Source organism: Camelus bactrianus, chromosome 7 (genome assembly GCF_048773025.1).
Source record: "Camelus bactrianus isolate YW-2024 breed Bactrian camel chromosome 7, ASM4877302v1, whole genome shotgun sequence".
In the NCBI taxonomy this organism is placed as follows: Eukaryota; Metazoa; Chordata; class Mammalia; order Artiodactyla; family Camelidae; genus Camelus; species Camelus bactrianus.
Genome location: NC_133545.1, coordinates 32,299,478 through 32,326,630, shown reverse-complemented (window position 1 = coordinate 32,326,630; position 27,153 = coordinate 32,299,478). Strand labels below are relative to the sequence as shown.

At 34.6% G+C, this 27,153-nt stretch overlaps 1 protein-coding gene across 1 annotated transcript in view; it reads left to right on the top strand.

Moving 5' to 3' along the window:
* The window catches only part of FOXP2 (forkhead box P2), a 1,129,496-nt gene that overhangs the window by 73,905 nt on the left and 1,028,438 nt on the right, over positions 1–27,153 (top strand). Inside the window, exon 2 of the mRNA XM_074367186.1 lies at positions 21,541–21,623. The gene's annotated coding sequence lies outside the window, so the exon portion shown is untranslated. The remainder of the gene's footprint in view (positions 1–21,540; positions 21,624–27,153) is intronic.

The window sequence follows — 27,153 nt, the reverse complement described above, 5'->3', positions numbered from 1 at the left end:
TTGAGCATCTTTTCATGTGAAGATTTTTGTCTTTTGCTTGTCATAAAATCTTAACCAAAATGTATTAGAAATCTTGATTTAATTATTGACCTACTATTCTCACATGGCCAGTCTTGTTTCCAGTTGTATCACTATTTCCAGTAGTCACTTCTATATAGTAGGTGCTCATTAAATATGAAAGTTGAGTGCCAGAACAACTGGGCTTTACTTCAGTTTAGTTTTTTACTTCATGCCCTTTCTATGCATACACCAGTATATCTGTTCCTCAATACTTCCCAAAATCTCTTGGCTGTTCCCCTTGGTACTATCTTCATGTAATGTCACCTTCCCAGACATAGCAAAATCTTAACCTGTTTTTTAAGGCAGACTTCTGATTCCGCATTATCTTTGAAGACTTGTCTCACTGGCTTATTTATTTCCTTTTTTGTAATCTAACTGCATGCTCTGTTGGACTTCTGCTATGGCACTGAACTCTTTCTGCTTGTGAATGAAATCAGCTTTTAATTTCTCTTTTCTTCTACTTCTTTGAAAGTGTCTTGAAGGCATAGAGGTGATGCTTAACTCATCTTAACTGCCTCCATAGCATAGATTTTTTAAAAACATCAACTTTATAAAGAAGATGCTTACTAAGTATTTATTAAATGGAGGTTTGATAGATCAGTATTTTTCTACAAATATTCTTCTGAAATCTTATTTCTGTAGGATGTCAGCAGATGTTATAGTAAATGAGTTCTCTGGCCAAATAGGTTTGGAAAATACTGGATTAAACAGAATCAAACACATTTTTAAAAAAAAAAAAAACTGAGATATTATCAGAGCCGTAAATGCTAGATTTTTTTTTTGAAGAAATATTGTGCCTAGCATTTCCAAACTTACCTAGCCACAGACTCTTTATTCACAGATTGATGTGCTATGCATAATCCAGTGAGATCTGACTGGAGTTAACTAGGTTAGGGATTAAGTCTTTAGCAGAATTTGGCCCATGAAGATGCTCTATCTTCCTGCAGCTGCAGCCATTGACTTTTGAGCTACAGGAGGCATCTTAGGGACACTCAACAGGACAAGCATTGTTAGAAGATTTTTTTTTTTAACATTTTGAATGTCTAAATTATAGTTAGGTGTTATGGAATGTCTCATTATATAATTTATTTTCGTGTATAGGATATTATATGAACATTTTCATAATTAAGTGTTATTTAATTTCTCTTAAATTATCCACTATATATAATATCATGTATATTTTCCATGTTTTCTATAGCACATGAGGATCCTGAAGGACAATTTTATAACTGTGCAGTTGTGTGGGCTTCAGACAAAAAGTGTTGCAACTCATTGTTCAGAGTCAAAATAAGAGAAGACTTGATAAATAGTTTTTTAAAAGGGATTAGTCCTGTTCCAGTTTTTTAATTTTTGAGAGGGGGCAAGTAATTATGTATTTATTTATTTATTTTAGTGGAGGGACTGGGAATTGAACCCAGGACCTCATGCATGCTAAGCACGCACCCTGCTACTAAGCTATAACTGCCCCCCATCTGTTCCACTTTTAACACCCTCATCAGTAATAATGCATTATGACCTCCCCTGACAGATCACATATGATACCAGTAATTTTTAGCATTAATATATGCTCAGTTTTCACTTGGAAACTATACTTGGACATAATGGGAGCAGTTGCCTTGGGAAAATATGCTTCAGTTTCTGTCTGTCATACTCTTCATCTCAAGTACAGTCTTCTTAAGAACTGAGCTGTATCCTTTGTTTCTTTGTATTTTCCTCTAACTTGAGTACTGTGCTGTGTACCCAGCAGGTACTTCAGAGTCATTGTTAGGCTGACTCGCACAGCCAGCACCAAACATCTTGATGATAAAGTAGGGTGGCGTGTAGGGGTAGTGGTGGGCAGAAGCAACCGCCCCCTGGAAATCAGGAACAGAATTCAAAAGACCTCGATGAGCAAGAAACAAATATAAGGTCGTTCACTAGTACATGGTACAAATGTAGAATGAGTAATGAGGAGCTGGATCCAAGTACCTCAGAAAAACATCTGAAAGTCATAATGAATTACAAAAGCCCCCCATGAGCCAGCAACATGGTACTTTTTAAAAACAGAGCATTTTCCCCAGGATACATTAAAAAGGAGTATAGTAGGCAACATTTATGCTTGAAGTCTATCTCATACTAAATGGCATAATTAGATGAAATAACTTGGAATATATGTTGCAAGCTAAAGAAATAAAACTCAATTGATATTTCAATTTTGTGAGTCTTCTCTGAAATATTCCTGAAATATTGTGCCCATTAAGTCCCTTTATAAATACTGGCAGCATCCATCTGCAAGTTAAGATCTCAGATAGAATATCGATTACAGTGCAGATGAAGTATCCATTGTGTTTTTAACAAATAAAATGACAGTCACCATAATGGGGAGACAGTCCCATGTGAAGAAGAGTGACTTCATTCCTGTCCTTGTAGCACCTCTGGTAGTGTTAAGAACAGTATTCCTCTACCACATCAACCTGTATGCAGCTCTGTGGCTGAGTATTCATTTGATTTGTTGCACATGCTGTGGGATTTCAAAGATTTGTAACAATTTTAAAAACCCACATACCTATTTTGGAAAATATATGTTGACTATTAAATATGAAATGAAATACAAAGATTCTTTCTCTGCCATTAACTCATTAAAATCATTGTCTAAAATAGTTAACATTTTTTAGTAAATTATATAACTGGAGAAAATTAAAGCAAACACAGAGTTTTTACCTTAGTTTATAAATAGGGTGTAAAAGAACTCACTTTGTCATCAAATGGGTTTTTATTAGTGGAGAATGCATATATCAATTAAATTCTAAAGCCAAAAAATAGAAATTCCCTGTTTTATACAAGGCAGTTAAAAAATACAGAGAGATTTTGAGTAATATAATTGATATATTAATGAGAAATATCAGCTCAACTTTGTGCTTCATAAAAAAAGAATACACATTTTCAAATTGTACCTTTATAAAAACAAACCACCATGCTGGGGGAAGCCCAAACAGCCCAAAGAGAGGCCCATATCAAGAGGAATTCCGTCCACAGTTCCAGCCACTCTTATCTTCCAGCCATAGGAATAAGCCATCTTGAATCTGAGCAGCCTCTTGCAGGTTAGGTTCTCCAGAAGCAAGCACTGAGATGGAGTTGATGATATAAATAAACGGTTAGTAGACTTCAGCCCCTGTGTAAGGAGGGGGAAACAGCAAGATTGGGCAGAGGAAGAATCTAAACTTCAGCGAAGGTCTGAAAAAGCCTTTGCCAATCAGGTGTGAAGCTCTGCAGTGAGTTTTGCCCATCATATTCATGGTCAGTCGGAGATGGCTGGACCTTCATATTCCTGCCTTGTTCAGTCATCAAGTGTGAGCTGCTCAGGAAAGGATGTGGCCTCAGATGAAGCAGCTGTCTATAGGTGAGGCAGTCCCTAAAGGTGCTGACCACATACCCCATAGCTGGACAGCAAGTCCTTCTTTGAAAAGAGGGTGGTGCTTCTCCTTGTTGCCCCACTGCCCCACTTGGAGCAGAGATGAGTTGCTCTGGTGTGATTTATTATACAGCAATATTAACTGTAATACGTCCAAAAAGTTCCAGGGAAATTGAAGCATAAGATGGAAAAAAAAAAACTATAGCAAATCCTAGTGTTTAATTTAGGTATTTATTTGATCTCTGTATGGGTAAGGATTATTATTTGGTCTCTGTATATAATGGAAGGAATCAAAAGAAAATATCAAGGGATAAAAACTCTTTAATGTCAAACTGTCATGAAATGAAAGTTTGAACACAAGTGGGGCAATATTTGTAACAAAAAATAGGCAAAGGATTTCTATCCCTTGATATATAGGATACATTCAAGTGAATCAGTATGAGATTCTTAGCACAGAAACAGACATGTGAGGAAATATGTATGTACGGATAACAAATGTATGAAAAATGCTCAATCTCATGAATAAAGAAATGTAAACTAAAACTAGAAAAATACCATTTTATCTTATCAAATAAACAATATAAAAAGAAAGTGGTACTCAGTGCTTATGTTCATAAGGTCATTCACATAAATCCTGATGGGAGAAGAATTTTTTAAAACTCTTGTAGAAAACATTTTGGCAATATGCACTAAAAGTCATAAGATTGTACATTCTCTCTCACTCAGCAATTGAATTTCCAAAACCCTACCTTGGAGCAATGTTTCAATATTTGTGTATTAAAATATTTATCCCAGACTTTAATGTTTGTTAATAACCAAATGGGAGATAGAACATAGACCATTAAGCATGCTATTTAGTAAAACATTTTTATAGTGAGAAAAGGTATTTATTATGTTCAAAAAAGTACACAATATATATACAATAAAAATTCAACTATGAAAATGTTTACATGTATTTGAAAATGCAGCAATGTCTATTGTTGCTTCTACTGCTAGAAGATTCTCATATATTGATTTGATAATGATTTCCACCCGCCTTGATCAGGGAATGCTTTTCTCTTCAAGCTGCCTGTCACCTTAATACAAGGCCTTCATGTCTTCACCGTCTGGCACTTATTAAGTATCCAGATCTGTCAGACATCAGGTGGTTCATCTGTAAGCACCTCTGAGTGCTGAGCTGCTTCCTCTCATCCTTTGATTCTTGTGGCTGAAGGTCCCTTTCCTCTATGGGACTTCCTTTCTTTCTCTAGCATCTGTAGGTCCAGTTACCCCTGTTTCTTCTTACTTATCTTTTCCAATCACAGTTTTCTTCCCCAAATTGGATTCAGCCAAGGTTAGAACAATGTTTAAATCTTTGTTTCGGCTCTAGAGAGAGCTACTGTGTAGTGACAGAGCAGAGGACATGGGAAATACACACATCTAAGTGATTTGTGCTAATAAGTATTTTGGCTTGGTATGCCCACATTATTGTTGCAAGACTTGTGCTGGCTAGAGACGACAATGAATTGAAAATCTACTTGTCTTAGAGTTACCACCTGAAAAGTCTGAGAACTTTTGGAAAGTGCATTATATTTAGGTTGTAACATTGTTCTCATTCAGGGAATTTGCTTCTAGAGAAGCATTGAAGTCACACTGAAGATTTGTCATCTGAGTTACCTAGAAATGTCTCAGTTACCTTATGAGAGCTCTATGCTCAATTTTTCCTCTAATCTGTTTCATAGCAAAGGTAGGCAGTGCCATGGTCTCTTATACAACTGAAAAGTAGTAGTCTTCTCTTATTCAGAGGTTTCTCTGTGTTTGGCTCAGGCTTGCTTTGTGAGGAAAAGGGATAACGTATGTATGGGCTTTCAAGGCTATTTTAGGTGGATTTAATGACTGTACCAACCTCTTAAGCAGCTTCTCTGTTCTTGCTTCTTCTCCAGCGGAGGAGAAAAATCAACAGAAGCTAAGTTGACATCAAAGAAAGCATTTCTGCCTGTGACAGTGTGTCTGGGACAAAGCATTGACCTTGAAGCACTGGTTTATTTACTTGTGGATGATTCAGTCAATGAGTCCTTTTAACAGCCAGGTCATCTCTCCCTGGTCTATAACCCAGTGGTTCTCCCTTGCTCTTTTTTTCCCCCATGTCTATCTTTATTACTTACCAAGAAAAAGAAAGCTCTAGATTTCCACTTCTAAGGATATCTCCTCAGCCTTACAAAAACAGGGAAGAAATGGAGCAAAATTTGAGAATAAAAGAAACTATCAAATGCAAATTATTTGTGAAAATACCTTCATAGATACAAAGAACCAGAGGTTTGCATATATAATATAGTGAAGGCAGGTTTTGGTTCCTGTTAAAATCCCTGCCACTTTTTGTAAGTATCTGTGCTCATCAACTAATTTCTTCTGGGCAGCTAGGATAAGTTTATGAGATTGTCTAATAGGGGCCTTCAAGAAAACAATTATGTAAACATCCCCACCAGCAATATATATTCTCAATATGTCACTAAACGTTAAGTATATAATCATCACTTAAGCTTTTATGGAGAAAAAGCCAAATGACCATCAAAGGAGCCAAAGTCAAGAAAATGTTGGGTTTCTTCTTTGCACCAATCAATAAAAGTGAAATGGAATAATAACTTTAAAACCTGTGAAGAAAAAGAAGTGGGTTCTGATAAAGCTCTTCAGCTGAGCCATCATTCTTAGGTGAGGTCTACTGAAACAGTCCTCTGACTTACTAACATTCAGAATATTTACTACATAAGTATCTTTTTGGAGGTATTACTAAAGGAAATCTATCTAGAACTATAGATCCCATTTGTTTATTTTTGTTTTTATTTCTATTGCTTGGGTAGATTGCCCTAGGAGAACACTGCTGAGATTTTATGTCGGACAATGCTTTGCCTATGTTTTCTTCTAAGAGGTTTCTAGTGTCTTGTCTTATGTTTGAGTCTTTAAGCCATTTTGAGTTTATTTTTGTGTATGGTGTGAGGGAGTATTCTAACTTCTTTGATTTACATGCATGTGTCCAGTTTTCCCAATACCGTTTGCTGAAGAGACTGTCTTTACTCCACTGTATGTTCTTGCCTCCTATCTAGAACTATCTAGAACATTTACTGAGATGACCATAATAAATGAAGTATATTATTTCTAACTCACTTTTCTGTGAAAACAAAAATAGAACATAAAAGATAAAAGATTTAATATGGAAGTACTTAATCTCTGTACAAAGTAGTAAATTTGGATTAGGGGAATGGCCCCAAGTTTTTAAAAGTTAAATGAAGGAAATTTTTTAAATGTGTGCTTGATTATATGATTATGAATTCATATTTATAGAATGAGTAATGTCCATCATATTTGTTATATTAATCTGAATGACATTAAAACTTTCAGTTCATTCTGAAACAAAAAGAGAGAACATGATCTATATTTTAAAATTATATTTGAAAAGGGGCAGCATATTCAAAAAAACTAGAAGGAAAATGACATAGCATGAAGCTACTAACAGTATGAAGACTACATAAAACCACTGAAAATGTTTGCATTATATTAGGTGAAATATAACAATACAGAAATGTATGAATTATATATATTATGTAAATATACATTCATGTGGAAGATAATATGATCATATTAGGATAGTTACACTAATGCTATTATTACTATTAAGTTACTTATTAGTAAAATATATCATATTTTATTCTTTTTAATATTCTCACCATTCCTTATCCTGAAGAGTCAATTGCTTTCATAATGATATACTTGAAATAAAATATTTTTGAATGAAATACCAGGCTCTTCAAAAATTTTGTGAAGAAAATGTTTTTGTTTTATAAATAACTTTAATAATTCTGCATTATTTAAAAAATCTAATAAGCTAACCATTTACACATAAGTATCACATATACAATTATTTTAATAAATTTGTGTTTCTGGTCCATAATGGGATTGAATTTTAGTTCAGAAGATTGTCAAATACTCAAAGTGGTTACCTTTTGTGACTCTAAAAAAACTTCTTTAATAACCTTGTATGTTTTCCTCATTTGAAGTTATTACAGCAGCACTGGAATGATCTTCCTCATTTTCAAGTTGTTTCAGTGTGTATTTCCCAGGATTGGTAGTCTTAGTGTATGTTTACTAGAGAGAAATGGGAAGTGCCATTACATAGAGCTCATGAGGCTTATTTTCACTGAAGTCTCCCCGAGAACAGAGAACATTCCTATTTAATGTTGTTCATGCTGTTGCTACCACAGCCCCAGTAAGTCAAAGAATGTTGAAGGACTCCTGCAGTCAGGGGTGCACCATGGTAATGAGAGGCAGCAGGACTGGTTAGTGATGTGATACGACCAGCCCATTTCAGCACCATTGGGAAGTGTGGTCCTAGTGTGAGATCCAAAGATCTGTTGAGGAATTGTGCTGTTGCCCAGAGTCAGTTCTTGATGGAATACATTTTCTTTGAAGTGGAGCCATTTTTTTTTCAAGGGATATAATTATTTTCAAATGATTAAGTTCTAAATTAGGAAGAAAATGTAGGTAGTGAGTAACACTCATATCGTCAGTCATGATCAATTACTTCATGTCCTTGGAATATTTAATGGTGCTTTTCACACAGACTAATCACTGAGGTCTCTGGAACTCTGCTGACGACAGGCAGAGCTCAGAGGGATCCATGCTGGACTCTCAAAGAAACCTCAAATCCAAAAATGATGTGAAAATGGAGTATGGTTGATAAAATGCCATAAATTCATTTAACCCTTTGGTAACCCTGTGAGATATGTAAAGAAGCATGGCTTGGGAAGAAGAACCTGAAGATCCTTTCCTCTGCCTCCTAAAATAGACTTCATCAAGTCTGGCTGAAGTAGCTAGGTCCCCTGCAAAAAGTAGTCTTGTCTGAAATATACTTACCACTCCTCCTAGAAAAACCTACCCTGTTTCCTAATAATACAACAGAATATTATCAGTATGAGTGGTATGAGTGTGCCAGCTCCTTTCTTCTTCATAATGCCAAAATAGAACTTTTAATCTACACATTTGAGGAATAAAATTGAGATCCAGCTTGTTTCTCCTTTGTTGCTGCGGTTCAGAAATTTACTTCTAGATTAGTATTTATCTCAATCTAATTCTCTTTTATCAAAAGTATTTATAGCTTTTACAGAGGTCAATACGTAATGATTCTGTTGTTAGATTTATAAAATAATACTTCTTACCTCAGCACAGGTATCATGCTTGGTTGTAGCAAGCTGAGTCTGATAGTTTTAATCTCAAGCCATAACTTTTTATATATTTATGTAGTATTTATATATATTTATAAATGTGGTATGTATGTACACACACACAAGCACACAGATACAACACATATGTATATGTATTTGTATATGTATATCTGTATATCAGTTGGTTGATAAATATTCTTTGAGAGCTCATTACATGGTAGGCACTGGTGATAAAGAGGACCCCCGTCCTGAGGGAGCTGACATTCCAGTAGGGAGAGACAGATAATAACGTCAAAAACAAACAAGGCAGTTTCAGGTACTGATAGGTGCTCTAGAGAGGACAAATACAGTAATGTAAAAAGTGACTGTTGGGTGTAGGGGTGTTACTGCTGGTGGGCAACCAGTGAATACTTTTCATAGGAGATAGAGGGACATCTGAGCTGGGATCTCAGTGAAAAGAAAACAGTCATCATGCAAAATGTCTGGGGAAGAGGGTTCCAAGCAAGACTAGCAAGTGCATAGGCACTGAGATGGGAAAGAAAAATCCAGCAATTCTGGAACTTTATATCAAAAAATTGGAGAGTGATGAGGGTGGAAAGCAGTGACATTGAGGAAGTAGGCAGGGGCCAGATTTCATGAAGCCTTATAGGGCAATGGATAGAGTTGTTATGGATATTGTATTGGGAAGCTATTGGAGGGCTATAAGCAGGTGAAAAATATGAACTTCCACTTTAGGAAGATAGCGCTGATAAAATTCCTTCTACTCTTTGTACCTCACATTCACTTGTTTGCCAAGACCTGCCAACTTATCTCTGTTGTTGCCCTTTCTCCATCTACTCTTCTCCATTCCCACTGTCACTACTTTAATTCAGGTCTTCATTTCCTTGAGCTATTTCCACCACCTACTAAATGGCCTCCCTGCTGCTAGTCTTTCTCCATTCTCATCCATTCTCATTTCTGCTATTAGAATTCTTTGACTTAAAAACCATCAATCTCTCAGTGTTTCCAGAGTCAGATCCAGATTGCCTATGTAGAATGGTTTCAGAAAGAAATTCTGAATTTCTTTGTACCCAGGGGGCTAGAAGGGTGGATCTAGCATTGTTATATTTATTTGAAGAACCAAGTTTCTCAAAGGAAGAGACTCATTTTTAAAAAGTTTCAGCTCATTGTATTGGTCCAAAGATAAGGGGTCAAACTTGGAGCAGAAGTCTGATTTTGAATGTAATTAGCTAGGCATGCCATGCAGGTTTCCCTTTAGCCCAGTCTCATGGACTGAAGCAAAATTTCCAGGGAAAGTTAGGTGTCATAAATAGAGATTCTTTAAAAGAAAATGAAAAACACAATGTAGCACTAGTTTGCATCCTCATGAAAGGTATACCATGAGCTACTTTCTTATTTAGAAAACTCATGGATCCCAAAGACAAATCCTAATAACAAAAGTGAGGTTATTACGCATTCTAGAAAGATTAGACAATGGGGTCCTCTCACTTTCTAAAGAATAAAACCATCAGCATCCATTGGAATGAGCCTAATAGTTTAGGTTTTAATTTTACCAGATACAAGCCTTATTCAAATTTGGACCAATCTTGTACAACTCAGTGAGTTATTCAGGGCACTGTTCGGCTTTTAGGGGAAATCATCACAGACTGGCCTGTAGATAAGTGGGTGATATCAGTGGAGAGCACATTGTACTGTGGGTTTGTATTACAGCAATTAATCCAGCATCTGGGAGGAGCAGAAACTTAGGCCTTCACATCATCTCTCCATCAGAATCATTGCTCACTTAGCTCATTTGGGAAGCCTTGCCACTGCCTGAAAATAAAGGATCACAGGTGAAAGTTGCCACATCCAGTTGAGAATGGGCAATTATCCTTTATTTGGTTTTCAACTTTCCTTGTAAACATGCCAACAGATAAAGTGTTGCTTTGAGTATAGCGCTATTAGACTTAAGTTTTTCACACCACATGAGTGAGGCATATCTTCAGGTCTCGTTTCCTGGAGATGGCTGTGTACATACCCAGCATTACTTTTCTGTGGCTATGTCTCCGTGGCAATAAGTAACCATTATAAAACGGAATAAAATGGTCAAGTCAGTGGACCAGTGGCCTATCTTTGTGATCACACCACAGTGATCACTTGTTTTCAGTGTTAAAAAAGACAATTTTAATGTTTTCCCTTAGAATATTGGGTTCAAGTATGGCAAGATGGGATCTGCTTCCTCAGGCTTTGTCCTACAAGGGCCAGTGCTTGTTTCTGATCATTGTCCCACAAAGGAATGCCAGTGCATGATTGCAGTGGGCTTGCAGTCATGCAGGTGGTATAGACAGCCACATAGAGATTATTTGGGAAATAGCTGTTACAGGGGTATTCAGGGTAAAGAACGTGCAATTTTGAATCACAACCTAATTCTTGACTCTGCCAGTTACTCACCAGTTTTACATATCATTAAGATTACATTTATTTTTTATTGTGGTAAAAAACACGTGAAACAAAATTTATCACTTTATTTTCAAGTGTATAGTTCAGTAGTGTTAAGTACTTCACATTGTTGTGAGACAAATCTCCACTTTTTCAGATCTGAAACTCTATATCCATTAAACAGCAACTTCCCATTTCCTTCTTCTCCCTGCCCCTGGTGATCACCAGTCTGCTTTTTGTTTCTTGACTATTTTAGTTACCTCATATAAATGGGATCATGTAGTATTTGGCTTCTTTTGACTGCTTTATTCCATTTAGCATAATTTTCTCAAAGTTCATCCATGTTGTAACATATGACAGGATTTCTCTCCTTTTTAAGGCTGAATAATACTCCACTGTATGTATTTATCACATTTTGTTTGTTTATCCTTTCATCCATGGAGATTATATTATGTTATCTTCAAAATGGGAAACAGTAAGTCATTTTTACTTCAAAGAACCATTGTCATCTTCCAGTGTAAACTCTGAAGCAGTACATGTTCATTACTCTTATATTGGAAAGGGATGTTTTAGCAGAAAGTATTGGTCAAAGATTTATGAAGTCTGGGTTCTAATCTTGGCTCTGCTACCACTTTTATGAATATATCAACAATCTGCCTGCTCCGGGGCTACAATGTACTCATCTATAAAATCACTTTTGTTTCAACAAGATTTTTGAGAGGTGAAAGAGACAGATTCATTCCTCAGAGATCTCTCAGTAGTTTTTGGTGCCAAAGTGCTCAGCTGTCAGTTCTGGATATGACTGTTCTTATCACTCAGGAGGGACAGGCTCATAGCAGAGCCTCAGTTTCCTGATCTATGAAAATGATTGAGGCCAACCTAGAGCACTGAACTGTAAAGCTACCAACTAAAAAAAAAAAACCAAAAAACCTCTATTGATAAACATAGACATTTTGTGTCTTACTCCAGTGTAATTGTGATATTTTAAAAAATACTATGTATATCTTGTAATTATCGAATCTGCTTTTTCAAAATTGTATGTTCAACCACATCCTCCTTTTCCTTTTAAAAGTCTAGTAACAACAACACTGTCCAACACATACCCTCAAAATATCCTGTAGAATTGAATTAGAAAAGCTTTTAGGTACATTTTATGATTCTGTGACTTATATTTTTTTTTTACTCAAGATAAACTTTTATTCTTTGTAAACTGACCAGTATGTTTTCCAACATTTTTTAAAACATTTTTTTTATTGAATAATAGTCATTTTACAATGTTGTGTCAAATTCCAGTGTAGAGCACAATTTTTCAATTATACATGAACATACATACATTCATTGTCACACATTTTTTTTTCACTGTGAGCTACCACAAGATCTTGTATGTATTTCCCTGTGCTATACAGTATAATCTTATTTATCTATTCTACATTTTGAAATCCCAGTCTGTCCCTCCCCACCCCCAGCTCCCTTGGCAACCACAAGTTTGTATTCTATATCTATGAGTCTGTTTCTGTTTTGTATTTATGTTTGTCTTTTTTTTTTTTTAAAGATTCCATATATGAGTGATCTCATATGGTATTTTTCATTCTCTTTTTGGCTTACTTCACTTAGAATGACATTCTCCAGGAGCATCCATGTTGCTGCAAATGGCATTATGTTGTCGGTTTTTATGGCTGAGTAGTATTCCATTGTATAAATATACCTCATCTTCTTTATCCAGTCATCTGTTGATGGACATTTAGGCTGTTTCCATGTCTTGGCTATTGTAAACAGTGCTGCTATGAACATTGGTGTGCAGGTGTCATTTTGAAGTAGGGTTCTTTCTGGATATATGCCCAGGAGCGGGATAAATGGAGAAACAAATGTGACTTGTAATTCTGAACTTCAGGTAGTTTTCCATTGCACTGGTTTTTGTGTTTGCAGATTCTTTCAGTGCCATATGTGCAGCTGGCCTTGCTGCTGACTTTCTAACAGTGTAACTATCAACATGACAGACAGACACTAGTAGATGGAGAGAGATATCTATATTTTGAAGGACTCTGAATACTAAATACATAATATTAATAAATATTCATTTTTGTCTAAATTGGGTAAAATAAACCAATAGTAGCAAGTTTGAAAAGTGCCAGGCTAAGAAATATGCTGCCTGGGTAAATACTGAGCAGTAGGAGGCAAGGACTAGGAAGGTACAGAAATTTGCTGAATCCTCCTCCTCCTCTGTTCCACTGTGCCACTTGGGCTTAATCACCTTGTCACCAGGTTGATTGCAAGCTTTGTGTTGGAGATGGAGCAAGCAAAGGTCATCAAGGGAGTGTAAAATGGGAAACCTATCAGAATAGAAGGAGCTTTGTGATTACAGTTAGATTTTTATTAGGTTGATTATCAATCTTTCAGGTTGAATTCAATTAGACAAACACTAATTTCTCGAAGGCAGTGTTTCAGATCTGGCTATCTTGGAGTACTTAACTAATTATGTACTTAGATTATTTGATTTTAATACTGAGAACTTCTTTAGTAAAAACCTAAACAGTTAGCAGATATGGAGTATGAATTATGTCCTATTGTGAATATCTAAATATTTGGTCATGAAGAATCTTAAAAATAAGGTGTTGGAGCTGGACTACAATAAAGCCCATTAGAAGAAAAAAACAATCTTGAAAATAATGGCACATACAGCTTTTTACATAGTAAAAATTAAGACCACCTGTTTATTCTGTTGATAAACAATTACTTATTTGCATTTTTGGTGCTATTAATTGGACATTAATTGGACTATTAAAAACATGAACTTGTCAGAAAGTATGTTGATGAAACGGAATACAAACCAGAACAAAGAGCTTTAAAAAGATATTTTAGACAAGTCTTTTTATTGTGTCTACATATAACCACTGTTCTAAATGTAAAAATGATGCCTAGTGTTGTTCAAATTATAAATGATGAGATGGCTAAAGAAAAAAACAATTCCATGTAGTTAAAATTACATGTGCATGTGACATGAATGGCTATTTTGAGCATAAAGAGAGGTATATCCAATTTTTATTAATGGAAAATTAGTTTCTTTCTTTTTCTTTTGAAATAAATATTAAATGATATCAGTTTGAGGAAGTGTCAAATTATGGGTTGGCTCTGAAGATGAACATCTTCCAGTCTGGTTACCGGGACTTTTTATGGAATTCATGTGGTTTTGCCCATACATGGAAAGAAGATGGTTACAAAGAAGCATAGATAAAGGGATGACTAATTTTACCTGGTAGTAAAGATGGTTATTCAGAAATCCTTCATAAAAGACCATGCTTGAGCTGAGCTTTGAATTGTGACCTGATGTTCACTGGGCAAAGGGAAGATGTCCATCGCAGAGGATGTGGTGTAGGTGCAAGGCACAGCATGTGGAGCAATGTGGTTTGCTTGGGGATCTGGCAAGGTTTCAGTGTATACACAGAGATGAGGCAGGTGAGAGATCAGGGAGAACCCAAATGCTTGTTGAATCAGCAGAAGTGGAAGAAAGAGAAAAGGAGATCAAAGATAATGCTAAAATTTCAAGTCATAATCATTTTTCCTTGAGAACATTTTTGTTTGCTGTGCACATTGGTACTACAACATTTTTGATCAAAATCTTATAAAAATATCTACAAACAGAAAATCTTGTCATCAAACATTAGAAATAAAGTTCTTATTACAATGATAATAATCATGATAAGTGAAATCTCTCCCTGAAAGAAAAGCACAAATTAATTTTAAAATAAGGAGTAAACGTCATTTAACCTTGTGACTTTTATGCAGTGTTAGAAAGAGATGCTGTCTAAATATGGGAATTAACAAATCTTACTCTAATCCAGGAAATGTAAAATCAATCTTTAAACCTTTTAATGCTTTATTCAAATGTGTGTGTGTGAGTGAGAGAGAGGTTTTAGAACTATTAAGGACACATCAGGCAGATATAACATGTATAATCTGCACAGTGTTATAAACATCACTGTATATGAAAATGCAATAATTATTTAATAGGTTAAACTATAAATAGCAGAAGTATGTAAACAGCTGAATTTATTTAGAACTTTTTAATACAAATAGGCACCTGTGATATGAAGATGAAGAAAAATAGAGCAGGGTGCTTTATAACATTGTCGCTTCTTCAATGATGATATTAGATGTACAAGTGTTTTTTGCTCCCTCATTTCCTATTAAGGGAGTACAAAATTCACCACCACTCCATATACACACTTAAAATGTCCGCAACTGTTTCTGCAAGACAAGCCAGTGTCTTATGCCTGTTCCCGAACAGGTCTTCTCAGTCACTACATGTTTCTTCCTTTTCTGATCTCTGTTTCTTTTGAAGACATCACCAAGAGGATTCATCAAGGTGTGTTGCCCTGTCTCTGCTTCTTGGATTGTCTCCTATTGCTTCCTGTCAGTTACCACTACGCCCAAGTCTCACTGGATTGAAGCTGTTCTTTTAAAGAGGAGAGGATACCCCCAAACACACACACATCTATGTGCTATACCCTGTCAAGATATGTCAAAGATATGTCAGTTGTATTCTCTGAAACTTACTTAGGTCATGCAGAAACCACTATTTCAGCATCTGCTTGAGCATCTCTCTTCTTTGGGCTGTAACAGGAGTTTGGGATGGCTAGCTTGCAAGCTATCAGTCTACTCAGCACAAGGATTGCTTTTTTTTTGGGTAGATGTTCCTAATGCTGATTCTTTTAAATACAATTACAGTGGTTTCCAAATATTTCAAATTACACAGGAAAACTTCACAAGTAAAAATACATGAGGGTTAGCTTAGATTCAGTTTGCATTATACAGTAAAATAATTCATATCCACTTTATCATTTATTTATAAAGCAATTTTTCCAATGAAAGTCAACCCCCATAAAATAGTTAAAATGTTCAACCTCTTAAACACATGCTACGTCAGTTTGCTGTTGTGTCAGTTTATCTCGAGTAGCATATACCTCTTATCACACACATAGGAAAAGTTGGATACTGATATCTTCAGAAGTTAATGTAGTTATTTTTGGAAGTATGTCCATGATTCTTACTTGGTTGCTCCCAGAAGTTAAACACAAGAGCTCAATACACGCATTAATACGCGTTTACCAGAAAAACAGCATGCTTTTTTAATCCTAATTTTCACTTTATAATACCTCATAATTTTGGGTGCCCATTGTATTACATTCCTATAAAGGAATGAGAAACAGATTTGCCATTGGTTTTGTAACTTACTATAAAATATAATTAATTCTATTAAATCTACATTATTTTAAACTTGACTAAACTGCTTTTAATAATTTGTCCTATCATTTCTTTTTACTGACTTTAGAAAATTTCCACAAAATGCAAATTAACACTTATTTTGCCACTACTGTTTTTTTTTTAAATTGAAGTATAGTTGATTCACAATGTTGTGTTAATTTCTGGTGTACAGCAAATTGATTCAATTTTATACACACACATACACACACACATATTCTTTTTCTTATTCTTTTCCATTATGGTTTATTACAGGATATTGAACATAGTTCCCTGTGCTATATAGTAGGAACTTATTTATTTTATATATAGTAGTGTATATCTGCTAATCACAGGGATTGTTTTTATGGTAAATCTTTTCTTGAAGTTGACACTTAGAATTTACAAATAATTATTTGATTTTAAACTTTTAAACAATCCTATTAGGTAGGTAGGACAGATACTATCATCACCATCTTATAGACCAGAAACCTACTAAAACTTGGAAAGAAGTAAGTTGAAGAGCTGAAACTCAAATCCAGGTTGTCTGAGTTCAGACCCAGTGTACTCTGGTCAACTGTCTCTACAAAGATGGACTTACACTGTGTGTCAAATGCCATCCTCTAATGCTTACTGACTGCAATCACAGATGACATTCCACCCTTAACTGAGAGCAGAGTCCCCTCATAGGAACCTCATCAAAGCTATGATTCCTCTCCCCAGAAAAATCCATGTCAGTTGGCAGCATCATGTACGCACACACACACACACACATGAACTCTCTCTCACTTCATATCCCTTTGCAAGTATTTACAAGGGTTTTAAGGATGTTCTGAATCACAGAGCCTTATTTAGAGGGGTATCTCTCCTGTGGATGCTGATCCTGTCCTCTAAGGTTGTTTTATAAAAGAATATTTACTGTGTGTATTTTAGTGCCAGGGCCATATATTTCTGTTGATTTCAAAACCCATTATCCAAGTCATATATCCTCATTAAAATATATTTTAAAAATGCATAAAAGTGATTGGGTCTACATGGTAAAGGAGAAATTTAATTGAAACACTCAAGAGTTCTGTTTCCTGGAAGTTGTCTTAACATATTATGATTTTTTAAATCATATTTATAGTATACTGAATTGAACTGTTAAATAATACCTATACATTTGAATTTTATTTTTTATATATAAAAATTCATATATTTAACTCTTCAAATTACTTAGAGAAGATTTGAGCAAACACTCCTTGAGCAAGCACTTAAATTATTTTTAACATCTTAAAAGTATGTCTGCATGGCCTTTTTGGTCAATTGAGTTATTACCTGACTAGTATCTGATCAATATCGATATGGATATACACTCAAGGATGTAGTGGAGGCAGAGGCTCAAACTCAGTGGTTCTCAACCTTGGCTACACTTTTGAATCACCTAAAGGACCCTTAAAAAATGCTTTAAACTGTGGCTTCAGTTCCAGGAATTTTGATCTAACTGTGTGGAGCATAACCTAAGCAATGGGATTTTTTAAAAGCTTTCAAGTAATTTAAGTTTGTACCTAAGGTTAACAACCACTGCCTAATGCATCTGTTTCCTTGGAAAATGAGACAATTCTCAGAAAGTACGAGAGAGTGTATTTATTATAATCTATCAAGCCAGACGAATTGAGATTATTTTGAATAGAGGAGATAAATTTAACAGGAATATAGCTGACCAAAGTAATAAACTCAGCTCACTCTTTCATAAATCAGTATTTTTCCTTATAAGTCACATAGAACAGATAAAATCTGAGTCTATAAACAACCGCTATATACTGATGACCCAGTCTGTATAATTAGCCTGTCTGCCATGCCTGATGAATCATAATCTGTGATTGTATCTAATCAGAATCATGGAATACAGTATCTGTAAGCCCCACCTGAGCTGTGTGATGCACTTTCTTATTCTTAATAAGTCACAAAGTGTCATGTATACCAAGTCACAATTTTGAATCATAGTTTTTAAAAACCCAATCAAAAATTTTAGTTAAAAACACTCAAGGATGAATTCCTGTCATCGCAGGAACTTTCTGTTTTTTTGTTTTGTTTTGTTTTTTTTTTTTTTTTTGCACCACATCTAGAGTGATTTCGGGAGTTGGAGTACTAGTGAAGGGAAGGAAGTGAAGAGCTATCAAGGAGCCCAGGGACTATGGGGCCAGTTTAAGAATTTTAACTCATATTTATAATGATGTCTTTTCTGGAAACCTCTTCCTCCTGCGCCCTCATTTCAGAAGATGTAACATAAAAAACTGAAGACATGTGCATTTACCTGAGGGGCCAGCAGGGTAGAGTCAGAAGAATGATTTCAGGGCTGACTCCTGTTAGATGACCTTGTGCCTCTCTCCACTCCTGCATTTAGCCTGTGCAGTGACTAGAGAAGTCTCCCTGGGAAGGCTGGGAGCAAAGAGCTCTCTCTGGAGAAACTTTAGCTTTTAAGTGTAAATGAGTATATCAAAATGGAGTGAATGGGGAAAATGCAAATATATTTTTGTCATTTATCATATGCCTTCATTCTTTTTTCCGTCCTTCCCCATGCTATCTCACAATGCTAGTTTAACAATGAAACCTTTTTCTTAAAATCTAGTGTTTCATTTTAAGAATGATGGGCAGCAGATATCCCTTCCTCCCCCAAATGATGGTATAAATCCAGGCTTACAAAACTGATAGAAATGATTAGAAGAGAAAATATCAAAGACCATACAGTTATCAGTATAATAATTATGAAACTATGTCAACATCCTGCCCTAGCTGTTAATAACCATGTCTTAATAAGAAGAAGAACCAACATTTATGAGTACTTCATGGATTAAACACATTTTTAATTTACATGGATTAATTTATTTAAACCTCACTGGAAGCCTAAAAGGTAGGACCTATGGTTATTACCATTGTGCAAGTGTGGAAATTGAGGCTCAGAGAGGGAAGTAACCTCTCCAAGGTCACGACCGGGATAAGAGCTCAGACATTTAGACTTCAGAGTCTACAGTGTTAACCACTATACAGTATTGCCTATATACAAAATGATTTGAATCAACTAGGGAAAAAAAAATGCAAGAAGCTGCATTTCTGGGATGAGTGGCCCAAGATGGCAGCAAGTTGAGTGAAGGAACCTCTGGAAAATCTCATTCATATCCCCCACTTAGGAAGGCATAAACGACCTGCCTTCCCAGGAAAAATATGAAAAATGTACCTCACTTTCTTAGATAAGCAGGACTGAAGGCTGGGACTGGAACACCACCCAACGCAGGTAAAAGAGGAAGTCACAAGAAACAATCTCCTAGGAGTAACCGCCTTAGCCAGGACTGGCAGAAGTAACAGAGGAGGCTGAGCAGAGGAAAATAATTTCCATATCAAAAAAAAAAAATGGTGACCAGTGAACTGATCCTTGATGTAGGAGCTCAAATAAAATATGAGAGAAAAAGAATAGAGACAAAGTTCCCCAGCACTGGCTGTCACAGCCTTAGAATCTTTCTCACTCCTACAGCAGTAGAATGAATAATCCATCAACACACATTCTACAAAAGTCATCAAATACTACACAGGTAAATAGGGATTGAATTAAGGATATCGTGTGCATTATTTTTTAATTCTTTTGTTTTTGTTATTAGTCTGGTCTTAAAAATTTCTACTGAAGTATAGCAAACATATAGAAAGTTGCATAAATCAAAAGAACAGAACAATAAATGATCACAAAGTAAAAATTTCCAGGCAATCACTGCATGGGTCAAAAGAAAACATTGATAACACCACAGACATATTCCTCGACTCTCTTGACTTTTAACATCATATATTTGTTTTGCATATTTTTCTATTTTATATAAATGGAAGATGTTGTATATTCTTTTGTGACTTGTCTCTTTCACTCAACATTGTATTTGTGAGGTTCATCCTTTTTGTTGCTTGTAGCAGTAATTCATCCATTGTCCTTGCTGTATGTTGGTTGTGGTAGATTGCTGTAAGTATGGCTCCTAATAAATTATGTCTCTCTGTGTACATGCCCCTCTGTAATGTGCTGTTGCTGCTTCTCTTGTCAGAAGAGGAGACTGTTTCCTCAATGTCTTGAATCTGAGCTGTCTTAGAAATGCTTTGGTGTAGACTGCGGTTGAAATTATTGCAAGTTTTAGAAGTTAGCCCTAAGGGCACTTGCAGATTCCTCTCTTGCCTTCTTAGATCCTTTTATTACCATGCTGTAACGAAACCTAAAGTAGCCTACTAAAGATGAAAGGCTCTGCATGGTGAGAGAAGAATAGAGGTACCCCACTGACAGCCAGCTCCGTGTTCCAGAGGCCATCTTGCACCTGCAGATCCGGGCAAGACATTAGATGACTGTAGCCTCATGAGTGAATCCAGACAAGACTGGTAGAAGAAACTCTCAATCAACCTACACAATTTTCAAAAATAATAAATTGTGGTTTTAAGCCACCAAGTTTTAGGATAGTTTTTATACAGCAATAGGTAACTGAAATAGCACATATGAAAATATTACTATTTATTTATCCATTCTACTATAAAGGGCATTTGAGTTGTTTCCAGTTTTGGGCTGTTACAAATAATTCTGCTATGATGTGTTTTAGGAAAAATGTCTATGCATTTCTGTTGAATATATATACCTAGAGGTAGAATTGCTAGGTCAGTATTAGTAGGTACTGCCAAATAATTTTGCAAAGTGGCTGCACCAATTTATACTCCCATTAGCAACATAGGAGAGTTTTAGTTACTTCTCAACCTCCTTAATCCTTGGCAATGTCTGTTATTTTCATTTTAGTCATTCTGGTATGTGGGTAGTAGTATCTTGCAATAGATTTATTTTGAATTTCTCTAATGACTAAAGTTGATTACTTATTCACATATTTATTGGCCTTTGGGGTATCCCTTTTAAATAAGGTATTTGATTAAAGTCTGTTACCCATTTTAATATTGGATTGTCTGCCTTCTTATTGGCTTGTAGAATTTCTTTATATATTCTGGATACAAGCCTTTTTTGTCAGTTTCCTGTGTGTTGAAAATATCTCCCACCCGGTGGTTTGTCTTTTCATTCCTTTAATAGTGCCTTTCGAAGGTCTGGATCACACTACCACTTAGACCAACTGAGGTGATAGAGGGTGGGAGGAATTTAGAATGGATGCTGGAGAAAAGAGAGCATGCATGGCAATGTGGCCCTGAGATTAACGTTGTGTCCCACTGACCTTCCTCTTTTGGATTTCTCCTCAGGAAGAAACGCCTGTGGACATGGCATAAATGGTGGACTATGGCAGCCATGAGATATGCCGCACAGACCTCTAACTACGGGGAGTGTGAGTAATGACGTTTAGCACCTTTTCTTATTTATTGGCCATTTATATATCTTCTTTTGTGTAGTGTCTGTTCATTTTTTTTTTGCTCACTTAAAAATGGGTGTTTTTTTCCTTAGTGATGTACACTAGTTCTTCACACCTTCTAAATATGAATTCTTTATCAGATAAATAAGTGGAGACTATTTTCCTCCCAGTCTGTGGCTTGTTCTTAATGGTATATTTTTGGATGATTTTCATTTTAATGAAGTCCAATTTAACTTTTTTCTTTTATGGTTAGTACTTTTTGCAACCTGCCCAATGAATTATAACCAATCCTAAGTTGTTGAAAATGTTCTATTAAAGGCTTTAGATTTTTGCCTGCACATTAAAGCTATGGTACATTACAAATTAATTTTGTATGTAACATTAGGTAAGTGTCAAGGTTCTTTCAGATTGTGGATGTCTCAGAATAATTTATTGAAAAGACCACCCCTCCTACACACAATTTCCCATTGAATTGTATTGGTCAAAAACTATTGATCATATGTGTGTCATTTTTTTAAAATGGATTTTATTCTTTTCTCCTGACCTATTTATTTTCTTTTGCATCAGTACCAAGCTGTCTTGTTTACTATAGCTTTATAGTAAACCTTAAATGTGATAGAGTACATCCTCCAACTTTGTTCTTCAAAATTTTCTTGGGGTTTTCTAGATCCTGTATTTAACCATGTAATTTTAGAATTAGCTTTTCAAGTTTCATAAAAAGTCTCCTAGAATTTTGGTTGGGATTTCATATAATCTTTAGATCAATTTGAGGAGAACAGACCTCTTAACAAATTGAATGCGTCAGTATATTCACATGATAATTGTCTATTCGTGCCTTAGAGACCAAACTGACACAGCGGAAAACCAACTAAAGGTTACTGAAAACAGACTGGAAAGAATCTCATAGATAAAGAGGTTGTTGTCATCTGAGAGAATACAATATATGTGAAAATTTCAAAAAAAAAGTATAGCATATGGCAAATGAAATGCTTAATGGGGAGAATGGAGCTAATGGAACAGAATCAACATTGAGATTCATAGTAGAGCATTTACTAAGATAAAGCAAATCAATAAGGCTAATTATATTCCAGGCAAAACTAATAGAGGATAATCATATCAAGATATTATTTAGGGAAGTTACTGAATTTCAAGGACAGAAAATAGTTTATTAGATCTCTGGTCAATATGATGTGTAAACTAACTCAGAAAATCCCACCCCTATCTAAAACACATGTTAATAAATTTACCAACAAACTTTAGAAGATACACATCAATTCTTAAAAACAACAAAGAAAGGCCCTAAGAGCTAGAAACGAAGAATTGGAAAGCCATAGTTACAAGTGTGGGACGCTGAAGCTGAAAAGTGTTAGAACTGGACTTGTGCCACTGTAGCTAAGGTTCCAAGACCTGGACTCAAGTCAGAGATGAAACCCAGGCCTGTGCTTGGCAGGGAGCTAAAACTGAACTGCTTACATAAAGCTCAGAACCATTAAGCATTGAAAATACCAGTCCTTGAAATAAGGGGCTAGAAAAAGTACATATAGACTGGGAAATACCCCTGTGGTTTGATGGGAAGAGCACCACCCATAAGAAATTACAACTCCAAATCTGAATCGCCAAACTTGAGTGTGGTGTTCAAATTTGCACCTCTCGTGCATTTTAGCAGTTATCAGCACACATGGGTGTAAAACTGGTAAAACACATGAGGCTCTAGGAGAGGCATATGAAAAATCATCCCAAGGAGACTTTTCCACAACCCAGAACATGTAGACTTCCCAGGAAACAGCACCACAGACAATGATGGCACAATAAATTATAATATTTATTATAGGAGGAAATGAACAGACTGAGTAGATGTATAAAACAGCTTGATTTACATGCCAAGAAAAATCTGTCTGAAATGGACCAAAGGACTATTTTCCATATGTTAAAGAGAAAAAAAGGAAGCAATATAAACTATTACACAAAAATCAGAACACTATGGAAAAAGAATTGGGAAATTAAAAAATACTGAAATAGAAATTCCAGAAATTAAAACTATGATTTTTAAAGTTAAAATCATAGTATATATAAAATAAAAGATTAGCAATAGTTGAAAGAGGAAGATATTTAGAATACTATGCAGAGAAATTAAGTGTTGGAAAATATGAAGAAGAAATGAAAAGACATGGAACTATGAAATAAAAAGACCTACATATGAGTTAAAAAAGGTTAGATAGAGATGGGAAGAAAAATATTTGAAAACAAGTTTGATGGTCTAGAATTTTAGAAAATTTATGAAAACATAGGTTTTTAGACTGAAAGAACTGTCTCAATTCTGAGATGGACAAATAAAAACAAATCCACCCCTTAATCTATTTCTAATCAACAGAGGGAAATAAACAGGAAAAAATTAAAAGGGAAAATGTCAGTAACTCAATATGAAGGCAAAAAAAAAAAAATGAAGCAAATGAAGCAAAGAAAAAATCATTATAAAAATAAAACACAAAAGAAGATGGCAGAGATAAAATATACCAGAAATCATTATAAAAATAGATTAAATTCACATATGCAAAAGAGAGACTCAAATTTGTTAGACACTATGTCTACTCCCTTTGTGCTAAACACAAAAAATTATATAGTAACCCAGAAATATAAAATACATTTTTAGAAAAAATGTACCAGGAAACAGCAGCAAAATAAATGCTTGTTGATTAATAAAAAATTATTTAGCATGCAAAACATTAATAGGGATGAAAATGGATATCATATAGATGATAAAGGGACTATTCCACCAGAAATAATAAAATTAAACTTTATGTATCATGGCTTTAAAATACTTGATGCATATTTAAATATTTTAATATTAAATATTTAAAGGGTAAATGTGGTCAAAATGTACAAACTTCCAGTTATAAAATAAATAAGTCCTAGAGATGTAATATATACCATGGTGATTTTGGTTAACAATACTGTACTGTATATTTGAAAGTTGCTAAGAGAGTAGGTTTTAAACGTTTTTATCATAAGGGTAAACTTTGTTAAAAATATATATTTAAAGCAAAAATTGACAGTGTTATAAAGAGAACTTGACCACTCCATAGTTATGACAGGAGATTTGCACATGCCTTTTTTAGTAACCAATAAATCAAGCAAACAAAAAAGTTTTCAAGAATGCAGAAGGTCTAAACAATTTAATTAACAAGCTTAATCTAATAGGTATGTATGAGACCTAACATACAGGTCCCCACCGTAGCAGAGAACCTACATTTTTTTTCAAGTACTCAGAGGTGAATGACCTTGATTTCTAAGTGTGTTAAAATGTTTCAAAGTGATAGATTTGAAAAATATTGTTAAATATACAAAGTACAGCATGAGACTATATATGTATACTGATAAAAACTAGATGCAATGCAACAGTAATAGGGGGATTCACATATGTAATAAAGTATAGAAACCTGAATGAGTTGGATGGTGGTTATCTCTGAGAAGAAAAGAGCAGAATGACTCAAAGAAAGGCTCACAGTCTGGAATTAGTTTCTCAATAATAATTAAAAAGAGATCCAAAGCAAAGATAGCAAAATGTCGTTAGCATACTGTTAATTCTGGGTTGTGATTACATGGGTATTTGTTATGTAATGCTGTAATTTTCTGTGTGTTTGAATATATCAAAATATTTTTAAAAGAATGAGAAAATCTTGTGGAAGAATTAATTGGTAGATAATAACTTGCTTCTGGAATGATATGCCCAAAGTCTTATCTTGATATATTGATACAAGCTTGATATTACAGTCTCTGATAAAATGCAATATCAAGAAAATCTTTATATCAGCAACAGAGTTTTAGCAAATTTCTTGGAATTTGTCTAAGAAAGTGCTGTGTAAGTGGAACAGTTTGGGGGAGGTTTATCTGAAGTACCATAGAGTCTGCCTTCTCCATAACTAAGACCAGAACTGATCACTTTGAGTATGTTGCAATGAACCTCAAATAACATAGAGATGCTGCAAGAATTAAAGGAAGTAGTGTATTCCGGGTAGATAATACAAATTAACAACAAAATTATGCTGTAAATATTAAGTATGCAAGCCAAAGAAACACATCACTTGAAAATGTTAGGAAAATAATCAAACTGGCTTCAGTATTCTCTTGGGGACATTACATACCAGTAGTCAACTAAGCAATACATAAAGAGTCAGTAAGGGTAAACTAACATGACCCCAATATTTCACATCAGTCATGTTTTTATTCATGTGTGAAGGTAACCTAAAAATAAATTTACATATGCAAGGAATCCTAAAATACACCATCTGTATTATGTTCTTGTTAAGAAATTTATTGAAACAAAGAATCGTTTATTAAAAAAAGGGCAACTCTCTTTGTTTTGTTTAATGTTCTGTATATTGTTTTCACTTTTGCCCAACGCTGGTGTTACTTTATTTATTCTCTTTTAACGTGTGTGCTTCTGGTTTTCCTTTGTCTGCCCTTTTTTATTCGTGCTGTGAATGACAGTGTTTTGGATGTCACCTATACATTATATGGTTGGGATTTGTTTCTTTTACCTCTTCTTAGTTTGGGAGTCAATTTCTTTTAAAAAGTGGTTTTTATCTCACTTACCTTCATTGCTATGATAGCTGTTTGGATTTAATTCTCTTATATTCATGTTTATTTATGTATGATTCTATTTTTGGCTTTTTTGCTGTGTTCTGTTTCCTTTCTGTTGATATATAATATCTGTTTCCTTTGTGCTCTCTCCTAACTCCTCCATCGCATGAAACATCAACTTGAAAGTATATATTATAGCATATTTTTAGATCTAATAGTAATTATCTCCATTAATTGAAATATTCTCATTTTACAGTTTGAGAAATGAAATGATATATATTGACCTCCTCTTATAATAGATGAGGAATTAGCAAATGTCTAGCTGTGCTTTCTTTATTTTACTTATCATTGTTAGGGCATCATTAATCATTTTGTCTTTATCTTTTGTAGCTTTCATTTAAATAATAATAATTGTATTCTCAGTTGTAGAGAGCTATCTGTTACATCAGTAATTTGAGCCTGATAGAGCAGGAAGATTAAAAAATAGACAAAATGAATTTGAACAATTATTATAAATGTATTAATGGAATGCATCATACTTAATGCCTTCGAAAAGAAACCACATAGTTTTAAGTACTATGAAACATTTACAAAAACAACCATATGTTAGTCCACAAAGAAAACATTAAAAATACTTCAGAAAGAGTGCAACTATATCTTCTGATCACAACTGAATAAAAATTAGAAGTCCATTACCAAAAAGGAATAAACAATGAAAATTATCTTTAAACAAGTAAGAAACTAAATAACAAACATTTAGAAAAATAAACATTTCAAACATTCAAAAGAGTAAATAAACAAATATAAAATTTAAAAAAACCTTTTCCAAGACAACTCACGTGAAATAGAAAAACAAAATATAAATTACAAATATCTAGAAATTAATGAGAATTAGAGCACTATTTATTAAAAAGAGAAGATTTCA